Source organism: Ranitomeya variabilis, chromosome 5, assembly GCF_051348905.1.
Source record: "Ranitomeya variabilis isolate aRanVar5 chromosome 5, aRanVar5.hap1, whole genome shotgun sequence".
Lineage (NCBI taxonomy): Eukaryota > Metazoa > Chordata > Amphibia > Anura > Dendrobatidae > Ranitomeya > Ranitomeya variabilis.
In genome coordinates, this window is record NC_135236.1 from 531,645,942 (window position 1) to 531,666,684 (window position 20,743).

Sequence of the window (20,743 nt, forward strand, 5' to 3'; positions counted from 1 at the left end):
GGGACTCCTAACTTGCCTTCAAGCTGGCCTGACCCTGCCTGCCCTGTGATCTGGTGCTCTGGACTGCGGATGCTGAAGTCTTCAGTAAACCAAGGTAAAGAGACTGCAAACCTGTTTCCTCGTTCTGTACTGCACTCCTCACCATCTTCCATCTACACACCGGGAGCCCTGGGGACATACTTCACCTGTGGGAAGTTATACCATCTAGCTGCCATAACATCACAGAGGACCCCTTAAAGCAGCGTCGGTCCCCACTGACCGAATACTTTCCCTTTAACGTTGATCCCCAAGGGCCACGGACCGGGTCGCCACCGTGACATCCCCTGTGAACCGCAGGACCCGGTACCGAGTACCCACGGCCCTGTGGGCGCATCATATACATCAAGTTCCTGCTGTTATTATCTTCCAATAGTAAATGAAGAATTACATTTTCATAATAAATAGGATGCCTGAAGAAGGGGTTTACCCAGGAGCAGTGTCTTCTGATTTATTCACATTGCGGGGCTGGGATTCATAGGCAGGGTGGCCGCACAGGCGCAGTCAGCTAGACTGCATATGAGGACAGAGGACGGGCAGCGCTCACTGCGCCTGCACAAGGAATGACAAAAGAGCGCAGGCGCCGGCTCATTTCAAAACAGCGCTGAGGAGGCGGCGCCCGGCGCCAAGAAGACTTGAGTGACGGCTGTGTGGTGTCTGCAGCAGAGGGGGAAAGGCCTGCCTCCAGGACTGAAGAAAGATGGTTATGACAAATTACAAAACGGATTATTTCTGCAGTTACAGCACCAATCACTAAAAGAGCCACCTTGTCATTACTGCTGCACAAGGTGGCTCTTTTAGTTAAAAACGCCTGTGGGGGGGTGACGGGTTCCCTTTAAATGATCTTTTTCACGCCTGATTGAAAGCGTTGCAATTAAGACCTTTTTTCTTGTTATTTCTTAAGGTTTCTGATATATCTCTGATGGATTTCTTCTTTTCTTAAGCCTAACGATGGTCTGTTTCTCTTCCATTGAGAGCTCCTTTGACCACATGTTGAAGGTTCACAGCAACAGCTTCTAAATCCAAATGCCACACTTGATATCAGGTCTAAACCTTTTACTTTCCTAATTGATAATGGATTAACGAGGAAATATCCCACGCATCCCATTAAAGAGATTTTGAGATAATTGTCCAATTACTTTTGTCCCTTTAAAAAGAGGCAGCTCCATATTAAAGAGCTGTAATTTATAAACCCTTACTCCAATTAGGGTGTGAATACACTCAAATTAAAGCTGAGAGTCCGCACTTTAAGCCCATAATGAATACATAACAGTATCTTGAATATGTTTCAGTAAACAGGTAAAATGCCAAACTTGAGTCGCTATCCAAATATTTCAGGAAGTAAAGTATATATACTGTATATATACATATACATATATATATACAGTACAGACCAAAAGTTTGGACACACCTTCTCATCTAAAGATTTTTCTGTATTTTCATGACTATGAAAATTGTACATTCACATTGAAGGCATCAAAACTATGAACTAACACATGTGGAATTATATACTTAACAAAAAAAGTGTGAAACAACTGAAATTATGTATTTTATTCTAGGTTCTTCAAAGTAGCCACCTTTTGCTTTGATGACTGCTTTGCACACTCTTGGCATTCTCTTGATGAGCTTCAAGAGGTAGTCACCGGGAATGGTTTTCACTTCACAGGTGTGCTTTGTCAGGTTTAATAAGTGGGATTTCTTGCCTTATAAATGGGGTTGGGACAATCAGTTGTGTTGTGCAGAAGTCTGGTGGATACGCAGCTGATAGTCCTACTGAATAGACTGTTAGAATTTGTATTATGGCAAGAAAAAAAACAGCTAAGTAAAGAAAAACGAGTGGCCATCATTACTACAAGAAATGAAGGTCAGTCAGTCTGAAAAATTGGGAAAACTTTGAAAGTGTACCCAAGTGCAGTGGCCAAAACCATCAAGTGCTACAAAACAACTGGCTCACATGAGGACCTCCCCAGGAAAGGAAGACCAAGAGTCACCTCTGCTTCTGAGGATAAGTTTATCCGAGTCACTAGCCTCAGAAATCGCAGGTTAACAGCAGCTTAGATTAGAGACCAGGTCAATGCTACACAGAGTTCTAGCAGCAGACACATCTCTATAACAACTGTTAAGAGGAGACTTTGTGCAGCAGGCCTTCATGGTAAAATAGCTGCTAGGAAACCACTGCTAAGGACAGGCAACAAGCAGAAGAGACTTGTTTGGGTTAAAGAACACAAGGAATGGACGTTAGACCAGTGGAAATCTGTGCTTTGGTCTGATGAGTCCAAATTTGAGATCTTTGGTTCCAACTATCGTGTCTTTGTGCGAAGCAGAAAAGATGAAAGGATGGACTCTACATGCCTGGTTCCCACCGTGAAGCATGGAGGAGGAGGTGTGATGGTGTGGGGGTGCTTTGCTGGTGACACTGTTGGGGATTTATTCAAAATTGAAGGCATACTGAACCAGTATGGCTACCACAGCATCTTGTAGAGGCATGCTATTCCATCCGGTTTGCGTTTAGTTGGACCATCATTTTTTTTTCAACAGGACAATGACCTTAAACACACCTCCAGGCTGTGTAAGGGCTATTTGACCAAGAAGTAGACTGATGGAGTGCTACGCCAGATGACCTGGCCTCCACAGTCACCAGACCTGAACCCAATCGAGATGGTTTGGGGTGAGCTGACTGGTGAGCAGAGTGAAGGCAAAAGGGCCAACAAGTGCTAAGCATCTCTGGGAACTCCTTCAAGATTGTTGGAAGACCATTTCCGGTGACTACCCCTTGAAGCTCATCAAGAGAATGCCAAGAGTGTGAAAAGCAGTCATCAAAGCAAAAGGTGGATACTTTGAAGAACCTAGAATATAAGACATATTTTCAGTTGTTTCATACTTTTTTGTTAAGTATATAATTCCACATGTGTTAATTCATAGTTTTGATGCCTTCAGTGTGAATTTAGAATTTTCATAGTCATGAAAATACAGAAAAATCTTTAAATGAGAAGGTGTGTCCAAACTTTTGGTCTGTACTGTATATGCAGCGCCCCAGAGTCCTGGTCGTTGCAGTACTGTGGCTCCGCCACTATGGGGAGCTATGGTGCGTCTGATGGCACTGAAGGAGTTCATCTGATCAGGTACCACAGACACCAATACATTTCACAGCCGGGCCTCCGGGGGGAGCTAAGGGTTCTATTCACTAGGCCACTCCCCACCATAGTGGGTAAACTGGGGGTCAGGCAGGAAGTTAGATCAGAAAGCTGACTGGGTTGGAACCAAGCAACACCTTGTGGCAGAGGGTGTTGTGGGGGAAGATACAGTAGGGTCTCTGTCAGGGGTGGGATCCTGACAGAGGCTTGGCAACTTGAACGAACGTAACGGGACCGTGCCTGCTCCGGGTAGTGGCGGTGCCCAAGGAAGGACTAGAAGAGAGATAGATTGTGCTGAGTGAGAAACGAGATCAAGCAAAAGGAGAAATACCAGTAGGAGTCGTGCTGTAAGACCGAAGCAACATCCTACTGAGGCGCACTACCGGTGGCCGGAACGCCGAGGGAGTATCATAACATTCAGCTTCAAGCAATACTCCAAACAGCGGCAGGACAGTCAGTTTAAGGCGGGCTGTCTAACCTAAATCACCTATGCAGTCTTGGGGGGCAACTTGTGGAGAGGGGCGACTCTAGGGTCCCGGAAGAGCTCCGAGCCTACCCGTCAAACGGGTGCCGTCCCAACCAGAACACCAGGGAGGGACGGAGGATTAGCAGAACATCATCTAATCGAGTTGTGAGGGAACTTAAGAAACAGACACAACAGTTGTGGGGGACTTTCCGTAAGCACAGCAGGGAAGGACCACAACACATAGCGCCAGTAGGAAGGCACCGATTTCCACCTGTGAAGGGAACTCTGGAGGTGCCATTGGACCGGCCGGACTTGCGCAGCCTGGTGAACCGTGTTCCGGACTGAAGACTCAGAGATCTTCAGTAAAGAGGTAAAGAGACTGCAACTTGGTGTCCTCGTTATTTACTGCACTGCACCACCACAGCGTCACCACCATCATTCATATCGACATCCGTCTATTATTCACTGAGCGCCCCACGGCAGGGTCACGGACCGGGGCCTAGCCGCCGTGACAACCCCAGAGCAGAGACTCAGAGGCCCGGTACCGGGTACCCCTCGGCCCTGCGGCGGTGGGGGGGGCGCTACAACTTGGCGTCACGAACAGGATCTTGTTGTGAATTTGGTTTCTGGGCTCCCCCGGTGGTTTCTGGTGGTACTGCACTTGTGTGCTTCATCTCCTCTGTTCACCTGTTTTCCATCTGGATGTGGGAGTTTTCTATTTAGCCTTGCTCCTCAGTCATTTCTATGCCGGCCAACAATGTTACCAGAAGCCTTTCTGTTGCATGTTCCTGCTCCTAGACTACTATCAGCTAAGTTGGACTTGTTGTCCTAAGTTTGTTTTGCATTTTTGTTCCAGTTCTCTGTGATTGAATATTTCTGAGGCTGGAAGCTCTTGTGAGCTGAAATTGCCACTCTGGTGTCATGAGTTGATATTAGAGTCTTAAAGTAATTTCAGGATGGTATTTTGAAAGGGTTTTCAGCTGACCGTGAAGTTCCCTTTTCTGTCTTCCTACTATCTAGTAAGCGGACCTCAATTTGCTAAACCTATCTTCATACTTCGTATGTCAATTTCCTCTAAAATCACCGCCAATATATGTGGGGGCTACTGTCTGCCTTTTGGGGAAAATTTCTCTAGAGGTAAGCCAGGTCTGTATTTTCCTCTGCTAGGGTCAGTCAGTTCTCCGGCTGGCGCTGGGCGTCTAGGGATAAAACGTAGGCACGCTACCCGGCCACTGTTAGTTGTGCGGTAGGTTTAGCTCATGGTCAGCTCGAGTTCCCATCTTCCAAGAGCTAGTCCTTTGTATGCTTTATTACGTTCTCTTGCCATTGAGAACCATGACAGGATCTACTTAAGCCTGAAGAATCAGGTCATGTGTGCCTTGGAACTGTGATTTGTTGTGCTTGGACTGTACTTTATTACAAAAACTGTACTGCGCCATTTACCGCCAAAATCCGCCGCCATTATAGCGCTGAGGAGAGCGCCGGAGAAGAAGAGGGGCGTGGAGTGGGCGTAGGCAAGCTGAAGAGCGCGAAAAACCATGGCCGCCCAGTCTAAATATTTCTGCACCATGAGGACGTGCCCGTCAGCAGCAGAGATCCGCCTCCTAATCCTCATTGGAGGGCGGAGACCGAGAAAACGACACCGCCCACGAAGCAGAGAGCGGGAAAAAGACCAGGAAGTGACCCACGTGGAGGACGCTATGGCCAGCAGCTCCGAACCTGACAGTGGGGTTGAAGTGGAAGTCTCCCCCAACTACCCGGATGAGCCCAACAGCCCGTTCTCCGTGGACAGCACTGAACTTCTGCGGGTCGAGATGGAGAGCTTGATTGACCAACTCCTCCAACTGAGCATGAAGGCCCAGGCTCCACACCAGGCAGCGCCGGAAGAAGGTCCTCAGACATCGGATCCTGCACCGTACCTGGAGCAACCGCTGAGACCCTCGTCGGCACCGCCGGAGGAATCTGCCGCAGAGGAGGAGGCCCCCGCATTGGCTGGTGAGTCCGCCGACCCCGTCCCACCGGCCGAGGGCTTACTAGTAGGCCCCGTTGCGGCATCCCCTCTCCCCGGGACCCATAGACTCCAACGCCTGTTACCCTGGGAGGAGGCCACGGGCATGGAACATCGCATGAAGGCCCCGATCGCGCCAACCACCCTGCTGTGTGAAGTCCGTGCGGAGCGCACAGTGTGTCGCTGGATGAACCCAGGCTCTAACCTTATGGGGTTCCCCGGGGTGAAGACCCAAGAGGGGGAGATGGTACAGGCCCTAAGCTGGGAGGAATACCGGGTCCAGCTAGAACAACAGTGGAAAGAGGAGGAGAAGACATACCAGGCCGGGCTGGAGGCCCACCACAAAAAAGACTTGGCGGTCAAGGACCGGGCCCGCAAGGATCCCACTGCTCAGCAGGCCCTGCGCAGGCAGGGCACCGTCATTGACTTTAAGCTCCGTGGAGGCTGGGGCTTTATAAAGGAGCCGGGTCTATATGCCGAAGTTTTTGTTAACCGGCGGGATGTAGAGTCGCATCTTAGAGAGGGCCATCCAGGCCGGGATCTTTATCCAGGGGATGATGTCATTTACACCCGGCACCTTGGAGAGAAGGGGTGGTTTGCCCTGAACGTCCACAAGAGGCACAGTTCCATGACCCCTTTGCCTAGGGTGTCCGAAAAGTTGTCCCCCGTGGCCAGAGTGCCCCCTTGTGACCGGCCCACGGTGACCACGGAGACCACCGTGGTCACCCCAGCAGGCACAACTGTGAAAACCACGACTTGCCGCGTCATGACCTCCACCGCTGTCGTGGCCACGCAGGCACCTCCTCAGGTGAACCACGTGTCTACTGCCCAAGGACTGAAGACTGTGGGAACACAGACCCCCAGATGGGACGACAGACCCCCTTATGCAGTACCAGGCGGCTCGCAATACCCAAAAGGGTTGCCCCCGCCAGTGCTGCCCCCTGGGTGGTTTGAGTAGATGTTCCCGTATAATGCTTTGAATATGTACATAGTTCTTAACTGTTTGTTTCCTGATTTTTGCTGCTGAACCCGTCCAGGGTTAACTTTTAAGGGGATCCTTCTGTTGACCCGGGATCCCTATTGTTTTGCTTTTGTTTGATTTTTCAAAGTTTTTGCACAAAGTTCCCAGAACTGCTGAAATCATGAACAGTGCATGATCCGAACTTCTTGTATATAGTTTGCACCTTATTAAAGGTGCTCCCTACTGGTTTTACTTAAAGAAGGACTCTTTGTGAAGATACCACACTGGAACCTTTGTTGAGTACGGACTGGTAGCCTGAGAAGGCGTGCTACCTCATAGAGACTTAGTCCCCTCTTAAAGGGGATGTTCACCTGTCGCACTTAAACGATGATATTGCTTTAAGATAAGTAGCAATGATGTTTGACGAAAGAAAATGATGATAATGTTTACATGAGAGAGTTATATGTATTTAACTAGTTAATTGTGAAGAAATGCTGATGATGTTCCGGAAAGAAAGCTAAAGCGAGAAGAAGGATGCAGTGGGCCCGTAGGGGTAGACGTGGTGTCCAGCATGCATATTAGTGAGAAAAATAATGAGAAGGTTTGATGTTGTGTAAAGAAAATGGTTAATTACGTTGATAGATGATAGATACTTAGGATAGAAGGTAAACCCTGAGTCCTCATAAGAGCCATACAGAGATGGCTCAGTGCTCTTAAACTGAAAGTGTGTTATGTTCTATACTGTGTATAGTAGTTGAAAAGACAGAAGGCTCGGGCTGAAAGGAGCGGTCCTGTAGGAAAGGAGATGCAGTAGGTCTGGCGCCGATAGGACAGGCGGTCCTGCAGATTTAAAGAAGGAGAATGAAAAAAGTTAAATTGCCTTATAATGTGATTATAAGAAGGTCTTTAGTGGATTCAGAGTGTATGTCCTTAAAGGCAATGTTAAATTATTGTTCAACAATTTTGCACTTAGTAGAATACCCGGTTGGGTAAAAGCAAGTTATTTATAGCATGTTGCTATGATATCTAACCATGTTTGTAACGTTCAAGTGTCCTCACCTCCCATAAAGGGAAGCTCTGTTTAAGTATACTTATTGTTATTGCACTCAACAAAACTGTATGTCTTTTTGCTAACTTGTATTGTTGTTTTCTTCTCAGTCCCGGAGTACTGTGTTTAACCAGGGGGGAGTGCAGCGCCCCAGAGTCCTGGTCGTTGCAGTACTGTGGCTCCGCCACTATGGGGAGCTATGGTGCGTCTGATGGCACTGAAGGAGTTCATCTGATCAGGTACCACAGACACCAATACATTTCACAGCCGGGCCTCCGGGGGGAGCTAAGGGTTCTATTCACTAGGCCACTCCCCACCATAGTGGGTAAACTGGGGGTCAGGCAGGAAGTTAGATCAGAAAGCTGACTGGGTTGGAACCAGGCAACACCTTGTGGCAGAGGGTGTTGTGGGGGAAGATACAGTAGGGTCTCTGTCAGGGGTGGGATCCTGACAGAGGCTTGGCAACTTGAACGAACGTAACGGGACCGTGCCTGCTCCGGGTAGCGGCGGTGCCCAAGGAAGGACTAGAAGAGAGATAGATTGTGCTGAGTGAGAAACGAGATCAAGCAAAAGGAGAAATACCAGTAGGAGTCGTGCTGTAAGACCGAAGCAACATCCTACTGAGGCGCAGTACCGGTGGCCGGAACGCCGAGGGAGTATCATAACATTCAGCTTCAAGCAATACTCCAAACAGCGGCAGGACAGTCAGTTTAAGGCGGGCTGTCTAACCTAAATCACCTATGCAGTCTTGGGGGGCAACTTGTGGAGAGGGGCGACTCTAGGGTCCCGGAAGAGCTCCGAGCCTACCCGTCAAACGGGTGCCGTCCCAACCAGAACACCAGGGAGGGACGGAGGATTAGCAGAACATCATCTAATCGAGTTGTGAGGGAACTTAAGAAACAGACACAACAGTTGTGGGGGACTTTCCGTAAGCACAGCAGGGAAGGACCACAACACATAGCGCTAGTAGGAAGGCACCGATTTCCACCTGTGAAGGGAACTCTGGAGGTGCCATTGGACCGGCCGGACTTGTGCAGCCTGGTGAACCGTGTTCCGGACTGAGGACTCAGAGATCTTCAGTAAAGAGGTAAAGAGACTGCAACCTGGTGTCCTCGTTATTTACTGCATTGCACCACCACAGCGTCACCACCATCATTCATATCGACATCCGTCTATTATTCACTGAGCGCCCCACGGCAGGGTCACGGACCGGGGCCTAGCCGCCGTGACAACCCCAGAGCAGAGACTCAGAGGCCCGGTACCGGGTACCCCTCGGCCCTGCGGCGGTGGGGGGGACCCTACATATATATATATATATATATATATATATATATATATATATATATATATATATACACTCACCGGCCACTTTATTAGGTACACCTGTCCAACTTCTTGTTAACACTTAATTTCTAATCAGCCAATCACATGGCGGCAACTCAGTGCATTTAGGCATGTAGACATGGTCAAGACAATCTCCTGCAGTTCAAACCGAGCATCAGTATGGGGAAGAAAGGTGATTTGAGTGCCTTTGAACGTGGCATGGTTGTTGGTGCCAGAAGGGCTGGTCTGAGTATTTCAGAAACTGCTGATCTACTGGGATTTTCACGCACAACCATCTCTAGGGTTTACAGAGAATGGTCCGAAAAAGAAAAAAAATCCAGTGAGCGGCAGTTCTGTGGGCGGAAATGCCTTGTTGATGCCAGAGGTCAGAGGAGAATGGGCAGACTGGTTCGAGCTGATAGAAAGGCAACAGTGACTCAAATCGCCACCCGTTACAACCAAGGTAGGCCTAAGAGCATCTCTGAACGCACAGTGCGTCGAACTTTGAGGCAGATGGGCTACAGCAGCAGAAGACCACACCGGGTACCACTCCTTTCAGCTAAGAACAGGAAACTGAGGCTACAATTTGTACAAGCTCATCGAAATTGGACAGTAGAAGATTGGAAAAACGTTGCTTGGTCTGATGAGTCTCGATTTCTGCTGCGACATTCGGATGGTAGGGTCAGAATTTGGCGTAAACAACATGAAAGCATGGATCCATCCTGCCTTGTATGGAGCATCTTTGGGATGTGCAGCCGACAAATCTGCGGCAACTGTGTGATGCCATCATGTCAATATGGACCAAAATCTCTGAGGAATGCTTCCAGCACCTTGTTGAATCTATGCCACGAAGAATTGAGGCAGTTCTGAAGGCAACAGGGGGTCCAACCCGTTACTAGCATGGTGTACCTAATAAAGTGGCCGGTGAGTGTATATATATATATATATATATATATATATATATATATATATATATATATATATATATATATATACATACATATATACACTGCTCAAAAAATAAATGGAACACTTAAATACCACATCCTAGATATCACTGAATGAAATATTCCAGTTGTAAATCTGTATTCATTACATAGCGGAATGTGTTGAGAACAATTAAACCTAAAAATGATCAATGTAATTCACAACTAATATCCCATGGAAGTCTGGAGTTGGAATGATGCTCAAAATCAAAGTGGAAAATGATGGGACAGGCTGATTCAACTTCAGTGGAAATGCCTCAAGACAAGGAAATGATGCTCAGCAGTGTGTGTGGCCTTTACGTGCCTGTATGATCTCCCTACAATGCCTGTGCATGCTCCAGATGAGGCGGCGGTCTCTTGAGGGATCTCCTCCCAGACCTGGACTAAAGCATCCGCCAACTCCTGGACAGTCTGTGGTGCAACGTGACGTTGGTGGATGGTGCGAGACATGATGTCCCAGATGTGTTCAATCGGATTCAGGTCTGGGGAAAGGGCGAGCCAGTCCATAGCTTCAATGGCTTTATCTTGCAGGAACTGCTGACACACTCCAGCCACATGAGGTCTGGCATTGTCCTGCATTAGGCGGAACCCAGGGCCAATCGCACCAGCATATGGTCTCACAAGGGGTCTGAGGATCTCATCTTGGTACCTAAAGGCAGTCAGGCTACGATTGGCGAGCACATGGAGGGCTGTGCGGCCCTCCAAAGAAATGCCACCCCACACCATTACTGACCCACTGCCAAACCGATCATGCTGAAGGATGTTGCAGGCAGCAGATCACTCTCCATGGCGTCTCCAGACTCTGTCACATGTGCTCAGTGTGAGCCTGCTTTCATCTGTGAAGAGCACAGGGCGCCAGTGGCGAATTTGCCAATCCTGGTGTTCTGTGGCAAATGCCAAGCATCCTGCACGGTGTTGGGCTGTGAGCACAGCCCCCATCTGTGGACGTCGGGTACTCAGACCATGCTCTTGGAGTCGGTTTCTAACCGTTTGTGCAGACACATGCACATTTGTGACCTGCTGGAGGTTATTTTGAAGGGCACTGGCAGTGCTCCTCCTGTTCCTCCTTGCATAAAGGCTGAGGTAGCGGTCCTGCTATTGGGTTGTTGCCCTCCTACGGCCCCCTCCATGTCTCCTGGTGTACTGGCCTGTCTCCTGGTAGTGCCTCCAGCCTCTGGACACTACGTTGATAGACACAGCAAACCTTCTTGCCACAGCTTGCATTGATGTGCCATCCTGGATTAGCTGCACTACCTGAGTCACTTGTGTGGGTTGTAGAGTCTGTCTCATGCTACCACAAGTGTGAAAGCACAACCAACATTCAAAAGTGACCAAAACATCAGCCAGAAAGCATTGGTATTGAGATGTGGTCTGTGGTCCCCACCTGCAGAACCTCTCCTTTATTGAGTGTGTCTTGATAATTGCCAATAATTTCCATCTGTTGTCTATTTAATTTGCACAACAGCATGTGAAATTGATTGTCAAACAGTGTTGCTTCCTAAGTGAACAGTTTGATTTGACAGAAGTTTGATTTACTTGGAGTTATATTCTGTTGTCTAAGTGTTCCCTTTATTCTTTTGAGCAGTGTATGTATATATACAGTATATATATATATATATATATATATATATATATATATATATATACACACACACTCTCTAATTTAATATTTGTCTTATTTCTGTCTTTATTTCTGTATTCATAATCACATAGACAGGCAGTGCAGCTATATATTCAGAAATTGAAGCACTAGTGTTGCAAACTTTGTCTACCAATAATATTTACCTACCCCCAATGGTCGCAAAAAATATATATGTTTTTTAGGAATCTGTGTTATATACCTCGTCCCTTTGTTGCTTATTATACTGCAATTTGTTAGATGTAAAATTCAGTAGAAGTCGTAGTCAGTAGGGAAAAGGATATGACATACATAGTCAAAAGTGTTGGCACCCTTTAAATTGTTTCAGAAAATGAAGTATTTCTCCTAGAAAATTATTGCAATTATACATTTTGTTATGCACATGTTTATTTCCTTTGGGCATTGGAACTACACAAAAAAAGAGGAAAAAAGGCAAATTGGACCCAATTTCACCTAATATCCCAAAAATGGGCAGCACAAAATTGTTGACACCTTTCCAAAATTGTGGTAAACAACTTTGTTTCAAGCATTATTATTATTATTTATTGTTATAGCGCCATTTATTCCATGGCGCTTTACATGTGAGGAGGGGTATACATAATAAAAACAAGTACAATAATCTTAAACAGTACAAGTCATAACTGGTACACGAGGAGAGAGGACCCTGCCCGCGAAGGCTCACAATCTACAAGGGATGGGTGAGAATACAGTAGGTGAGGATAGAGCTGGTCATGCAGCGGTTTGGTCGATCGGTGGTTACTGCAGGTTGTAGGCTTGTCGGAAGAGGTGGGTCTTCAGGCTCTTTTTTAAGGTTTCGATGGTAGGCTAGAGTCTGATGTGTTGTGGTAGAGGGTTCCAGAGTAGAGGTGATACGCAAGAGAAATCTTGTATACGATTGTGGGAAGAGGAGATAAGAGGGGAGTAGAGAAGGAGATCTTGTGAGGATCGGAGGTTGCGTGTAGGTAAGTACCGGGAGACGAGGTCACAGAAGTATGGAGGAGACAGGTTGTGGATGGCTTTGTACGTCATGGTTAGGCTTTTGTAGTGGAGTCTCTGGGCAATGGGGAGCCAGTGAAGGGATTGACAGAGGGGAGAGGCCGGGGAATAGCGGGGGGACAGGTGGATTAGTCGGGCAGCAGAGTTTAGAATAGATTGGAGGGGTGCGAGAGTGTTAGAGGGGAGGCCACAGAGCAGGAGGTTGCAGTAGTCAAGGCGAGAGATGATGAGGGCATGGACTAGGGTTTTTGCAGATTCTTGGTTGAGGAATATACGGATTTGTGAAATATTTTTGAGTTGAAGTCGGCAGGAAGTGGAAATGGCTTGGATATGTGGTTTGAAGGAGAGATCAGCGTCAAGGATTACCCCGAGGCAGCGAGCTTGTGGGACATGAGATGCTCATTGAAACTCACCTGTGGTAAGTAGTGTTGAGCATTCTGATACTGCAAATATCGGGTATCGGCTGATATTCGCTGTATCGGAATTCCGATACCGAGTTCCGATATTTTTGCGATATCGGAAATCGGAATCGGAAGTTCCTATTCCCAGTCATCTTATACGGCGTGTGCGGTGCGTATGGTTCCCAGGGTCTGGAGGAGAGGAGACTCTCCTTCAAGCCCTGGGATCCATATTCATGTAAAAAATAAAGAATAAAAATAAAAAATATGGATATACTCACCCTCCGACGGCCCCTGGCTCTCAGCGGTGCAACCGGCAGCCTCCGTTCCTAAGAATGCAGTGAGTGTAGGACCTGCGATGACGTTGCGGTCTTGTGACTGGTCGGAATATCTGAAGGTATCGCTCAACACTAGTGGTAAGTAACGTGTGGGCAATATGAAAATCACACCTGAAACCAGATGAAAGTGGAGAAGTTGACTCAATCTTTGCATTGTGTCTAAGTGTGCCACACTAAGCATGAAGAACAGAAAGAGGAGAAGAGAACGGTCTGATGGTTTGAGAACCAAAAATGCTGAAAAATATCAACAATCTCAAGGTTACAAGTCCAAATCCACAGCTATTGATGCTTATTTGTCCATGGTGCTTAATATAATCAAAAAATGTACAACTCAGGGCACTGTAGCTATTCTCCTTAGATGAGGACGGCAGAGAAAAACTGATGAAGGGTTGCAAAGCAGGATAGTCCAGATGGTGGATAAGTAGCTCTCTGACTGAGCACTTCACCCCTGATCCTCAGGCGTTTTTAATTACAGCAGAATCCTACCTTAACATATAAATGTAGGCTTCAGCCTAAGAAAGACACACATTAGGCAGGTTCCCAGCAATGAGAATCACTTCATAGTGGCTGCTGGGTACACATGAATTGGCCAAATTATGCACTAAGTATTCTCAATGTTTCCAATTTTCTAGAACAGTAATAAAATTCAAATTTCATACATTTCATGTTTGCACGCTACAGCGCTACAGAGTGCTACTTTATTTGTTGGTTGTATATGGAGATGGCTACTCTTAGTAAGCACCTGTACACAACTGGTTTTCTGGTTAGGAAGTGAAGGTCAGATTTTTGATATTTGTATACATAGACTCTCTGACTAAGCACTCTACAACTCAGCCTCAGGCATTTTTACATTTTTAATTACCTTCCATTATACAGATGTATATATATATATTATACAGTACAGACCAAAAGTTTTGTATATATATATGTCTTATATTCTAGGTTCTTCAAAGTAGCCACCTTTTGCTTTGATGACTGCTTTGCACACTCTTGGCATTCTCTTGATGAGCTTCAAGAGGTAGTCACCGGGAATGGTTTTCACTTCACAGGTGTGCCCTGTCAGGTTTAATAAGTGGGATTTCTTGCCTTATAAATGGGGTTGGGACCATCAGTTGTGTGGTGCAGAAGTCTGGTGGATACACAGCTGATAGTCCTACTGAATAGACTGATAGAATTTGTATTATGGCAAGAAAAAAGCAGCTATGTAAAGAAAAACGAGTGGCCACCATTACTTTAAGAAATGAAGGTCAGTCAGTCCGAAAAATTGGGAAAACTTTGAAAGTGTCCCCAAGTGCAGTTGCAAAAGCCATCAAGTGCTACAAAGAAACTGGCTCACATGAGGACCGCCCCAGGAAAGGAAGACCAAGAGTCACCTCTGCTTCTGAGGATAAGTTTATCCGAATCACCAGTCTCAAAAATCGCAGGTTAACAGCAGCTCAGATTAGAGACCAGGTCAATGCCACACAGAGTTCTAGCAGCAGACACATCTCTACAACAACTGTTCAGAGGAGACTTTGTGCAGTAGGCCTTCATGGTAAAATAGCTGCTAGGAAACCACTGCTAAGGACAGGTGCAGCGCCCCAGAGTCCTGGTCGTTGCAGTACTGATGCTCCGCCGCTAAGGGGAGTGATGGTATGTCTGATGGCACTGAAGGAGTTCACCTGACCAGGTATCACAGACACCAATACACTTCATAGTCTGGCCTCCAGGGGGAGCTAAGGGTGCTATGTATTAGGCCACTCCTCACAATCTGGTAAAACTGAGGGTTAGATAGAAAGTTAGACAGAAAGCTGACTGGGTTGGAACCAAGCAACATCCTGTGGCAGAGGGTGTTGCGGGGGAAGATTCAGGGGGGTCCCTGTCAGGGGTGGGATCCTGACAGAGGCCTAGCGAACAGGAAAGAACGTTAAGGAACCGCGCCTGCACTACATCGTGGCAGTATCTCAACAAAGGACAAGAAGCGAGGTTTATTGTGGAGAGTGAGAAACGAGATCAAAGCAAAAAGGAGATAACACCAGTAGGAGTCGTGCTGTAAGATCGAGGCAACATCCTATTGAGGCGCGTAGCCGGTGGCCAGAACGCCGAGGAAGTATTAGACTCCAAGCAATACTTCAAACAGAGGCAGGACAGTTGATTTTGGGTTGGCTGTCTCACCAAAATCACCTAAGAAGACATAGGGGGCAACTGTGGGAGAGGGGCGACGCTAGGGTCCCGGAAGAACTCCAGGCCTTCCTGTCATACGGGTGCGTCCTATCCATATCATCTGGGGGACGGAGAAGAAGATCAGAACAGACATAAGTTGTGGGAAATAACATCAGAAGCAGACACAACAGTTGTGAGGACTATCCCGTGGTGCTCAGCAGGGAAGTACTACAACACACGGGCGCTAGAAGGTAGGCACAGATTTCCACCTGCAAAGGGAACTCTGGAGGTGCCATCGGACCGGCCGGTCTCTTGCAGCCCTGTTAACCGTACTCTGGATTGAGGACCCTGAAGCCTTCAGTAAAGAGGTATAGAGACTGCAACCCTGTGTCCTCATTATTCATCGCGACTTGCACCACGTACCACCACCTACACCTTTCATTGGACGCCCCTTAGCAGGGTCACGGACCGAGTCTAGCCACCGTGACAACCCCAGAACTGAGACAGAGAGGCCCGGTATCGAGTACCCCGTGGCCCTGCGTCTGGGGGCGCTCCAAAACTTGGCGTCACGAACAGGATCTACTTAAGCCTGAAGAATCAGGTCATGTGTGCCTTGGAACTGTGATTTATTGTGCTTGGACTGTGACTTATTGCAAAGACTGTGGATTGCCGCTTGCCGCCAAAAGTTCCCGCCAAAACTGCCGCCATTGCAGCGCCATGGGGAGCGCAGAAGAAGAAGAAGGGTGTGCCATGGGAGGAGACTATCAAAGCGGCGCCAAAAGTGGCGACCGCCCCCTCCGACTACTGCTGCAAGATGACGACCTGCCCAGAAGCAGAGGAGAACCACCCCCTGATTTGCAACGGCGGGAACAAGAGGAAGGAGAAGCAATGCCCTCAGAAAATGGAGGGGCAACGTGCATGTGCCACCGATGATCCCGGAGCAGGGATGGAGATCAGCAAGTCCCAGAGCGACGGCGGAGCGATCCCGGCCTGTCCTCACTCACTGGAGACGGACCCGGACCCACCGCAGGTGGAGGATCCGGACCTCTCGGAGCCACAGGCAGTGGAGCCGAGTCAGCCTATCCTGAATGTGGAGCCAGCCGATACGGAGCAATGGGGGTCGGAGCCGTGTCAGGAGACCGCCCCGGGAGAACCGCGGTCCGGGCTGCAGCCGATTCCAGTGTCCTTGTTAACGGAACAGATTGACATCGGTGGAATCACATCAGACGCAGGTATGGAAAGCGTCCCTGCTCCCCCGACCGATCCCGCTCTCCTGACCGACCCTGCTCCCGTGACCGCTCCCCAGCCCGACAATAACCGAGTTTTCACCGCTGAGCTAGTGATACTGACCCCAGGCACTATGGAGAAGCTGGTGCCTCCGCTACCAACCACGATGGGGGAACCGCTAGATGTGAGCTCAGAGGGGGTGACCTTCCAATGGGACACCCCACGGGTCGGGCCAGACGGGGCCAGGCAGGAGGGCCTCAGCATTGCTGCGCTCACCTGGGAACACTATAAACAATGCTTAGTTCGACAATGGCAAAACCAAAAAGAGACAGAACCAAATGACCCACCGAGAGTACAGAGATCAAAGACTGAACACAACAGGAGGAACCCGGTCAGGCAGGGGACTGTACTAGCCTTCCACCGGAAGCGGGGTTGGGGCTCTATACAGGAACCGGGACTACCGACTGACATCTTCTTTACCAGCTACAATGTGAAGACTCCATCCCGCAATCGATATGACAATCAGCTACCATGTAAAGGGGACCAGGTGACAAACACCCGCCACCGGAGCGCGCAGGGGTGGTGCGCTCGAGACGTCCAACGGTGTGAGCTGGTAGTAGCTCCACCTGTTGTCCCGACTATGACTAACCCAGAATTGACCAATGCCACTACTGTCGCTACGGTGTGTATCATCGCCGCTACTGAACTTACAACCACAGCTGACATTCGAATCCAGACACCGGGTGATCTGACCGTGCCTGGGAGACCAACCAGTGATACCGATCCTGCATCCGCCGAAGACAGAGGACCGCAGCCTTCCCGGCCGGCGAGTGTCCGTCACCAATTGATGCAGTGTAACCTTCTGTGAGGATAAACCTTGGAACCACGAGAATGTATATAGTTAACTGTTCATCTTTTTGTGTTTTTCCTGCTGCTATAACCCGACCAGGGTTATCTCTTAAAGGGATCCCTTAGTTGACCCGGGATCCCTATTTTGCCTTTTTGATTGGTTCATCACTGTTTTAAAGACTACCGAATCATGGACGGTGAATGATTCACAAACTGTTTTGTAAATAGTTTGCACCCTCTTAACCCCTTAAGCCCCGAGGGTGGTTTGCACGTTAATGACCGGGCCAATTTTTACAATTCTGACCACTGTCCCTTTATGAGGCTATAACTCTGGAACGCTTTGACGGATCTTGGCGATTCTGACATTGTTTTCTCGTGACATATTGTACTTCATGATAGTGGTAAAATTTATTCTATATAACTTGCGTTTATTTGTGAAAAAAATGGAAATTTGGCGAAAATGTTGAAAATTTCGCAATTTTCCAACTTTGAATTTTTATGCCTTTAAATCACAGACATATGTCACGCAAAATACTTAATAAGTAACATTTCCCACATGTCTACTTTACATCAGTACAATTTTGGAACCAAAATTTTTTTTTGTGACGGAGTTATAAGGGTTAAAAGTTGACCAGCAATTTCTCATTTTTACAACACCATTTTTTTTTAGGGACCACATCTCATTTGAAGTCATTTTGAGGGGTCTATATGATAGAAAATACCCAAGTGTGACACCATTCTAAAAACTGCACCCCTCAAGGTGCTCAAAACCACATTCAAGAAGTTTATTAACCCTTCAGGTGTTTCACATGAATTTTTGGAATGTTTAAATAAAAATGAACATTTAACTTTTTTTCACACAAAATTTATTTCAGCTCCAATTTGTTTTATTTTACCAAGGGTAACAGGAGAAAATGGACCCCAAAAGTTGTTGTACAATTTGTCCTGAGTACGCTGATACCCCATATGTGGGTGTAAACCATTGTTTGGGCGCATGGCAGAGCTTGGAAGGGAAGGAGCGCCATTTGACTTTTCAATGCAAAATTGACTGGAATTGAGATGGGACGCCATGTTGCGTTTGGAGAGCCCCTGATGTGCCTAAACACTGAAACCCCCTACAAGTGACACCATTTTGGAAAGTAGACCCCCTAAGGAACTTATCTAGATGTGTGTTGAGCACTTTGACCCACCAAGTGCTTCACAGAAGTTTATAATGCAGAGCCGTAAAAATAAAAAATCATATTTTTTCACAAAAATTATCTTTTTGCCCCCAATTTTTTATTTTCCCAAGGGTAAGAGAAGAAATTGGACCCCAAAAAATGTTGTGCAATTTGTCCTGAGTACGCTGATACCCCATATGTGGGTGTAAACCATTGTTTGGGCGCATGGCAGAGCTTGGAAGGGAAGAAGCGCCATTTGACTTTTCAATGCAAAATTGACTGGAATTGAGATGGGACGCCATGTTGCGTTTGGAGAGCCCCTGATGTGCCTAAACATTGAAACTCCCTACAAGTGACACCATTTTGGAAAGTAGACCCCCTAAGGAACTTATCTAGATGTGTGGTGAGCACTTTGACCCACCAAGTGCTTCACAGAAGTTTATAATGCAGAGCCGTACAAATAAAAAATCATATTTTTTCACAAAAATGATATTTTCGCCCCCAATTTTTTATTTTCCCAAGGGTAAGAGAAGAAATTGGACCCCAAAAAATGTTGTGCAATTTGTCCTGAGTAAGCTGATACTCCATATGTGGGTGTAAACCATTGTTTGGGCGCATGGCAGAGCTTGGAAGGGAAGGAGCGCCATTTGACTTTTCAATGCAAAATTGACTGGAATTGAGATGGGACGCCATGTTGCGTTTGGAGAGCCCCTGATGTGCCTAAACATTGAAACCCCCTACAAGTGACACCATTTTGGAAAGTAGACCCCCTAAGGAACTTATCTAGATGTGTGGTGAGCATTTTGACCCACCAAGTGCTTCACAGAAGTTTATAATGCAGAGCCGTAAAAATAAAAAATCATATTTTTTCACAAAAATTATCTTTTTGCCCCCAATTTTTTATTTTCCCAAGGGTAAGAGAAGAAATTGGACCCCAAAAAATGTTGTGCAATTTGTCCTGAGTACGCTGATACCCCATATGTGGGTGTAAACCATTGTTTGGGCGCATGGCAGAGCTTGGAAGGGAAGAAGCGCCATTTGACTTTTCAATGCAAAATTGACTGGAATTGAGATGGGACGCCATGTTGCGTTTGGAGAGCCCCTGATGTGCCTAAACATTGAAACTCCCTACAAGTGACACCACTTTGGAAAGTAGACCCCCTAAGGAACTTATCTAGATGTGTGGTGAGCACTTTGACCCACCAAGTGCTTCACAGAAGTTTATAATGCAGAGCCGTACAAATAAAAAATCATATTTTTTCACAAAAATGATATTTTCGCCCCCAATTTTTTATTTTCCCAAGGGTAAGAGAAGAAATTGGACCCCAAAAAATGTTGTGCAATTTGTCCTGAGTACGCTGATACCCCATATGTGGGTGTAAACCATTGTTTGGGCGCATGGCAGAGCTTGGAAGGGAAGGAGCGCCATTTGACTTTTCAATGCAAAATTGACTGGAATTGAGATGGGACGCCATGTTGCGTTTGGAGAGCCCCTGATGTGCCTAAACATTGAAACCCCCCACAAGTGACACCATTTTGGAAAGTAGAGCCCCAAAGGAACTTATCTAGATGTGTTTTGAGAGCTTTGAACCCCCAAGTGTTTCACTACAGATTATAACGCAGAGCCGTGAAAATAATTTTTATTTTTTTTTCTCAAAAATGATTTTTTAGCCCCCAGCTTTGTATTTTTACAAGGGTAACAGAATAAATTGGACCCCAAAATTTGTTTTCCAATTTGTCCTGAGTTCGCTGATACCCCATATGTGGGGGGGAACCACTGTTTGGGCGCATGACAGAGCTCGGAAGGGAAGGAGCGCCATTTGGAATGCAGCCTTAAATGGATTGGTCTGCAGGCGTCACATTGCATTTGCAGAGCCCCTGATGTACCCAAACAGTACAAACCCCCCCACAAGTGACCCCATATTGGAAACTAGACCTCCCAAGGAACTTATCTAGATGTGTTGTGAGAACTTTGAACCCCCAAGTGTTTCACTACAGTTTATAACGCAGAGCCGTGAAAATAAAAATTCCT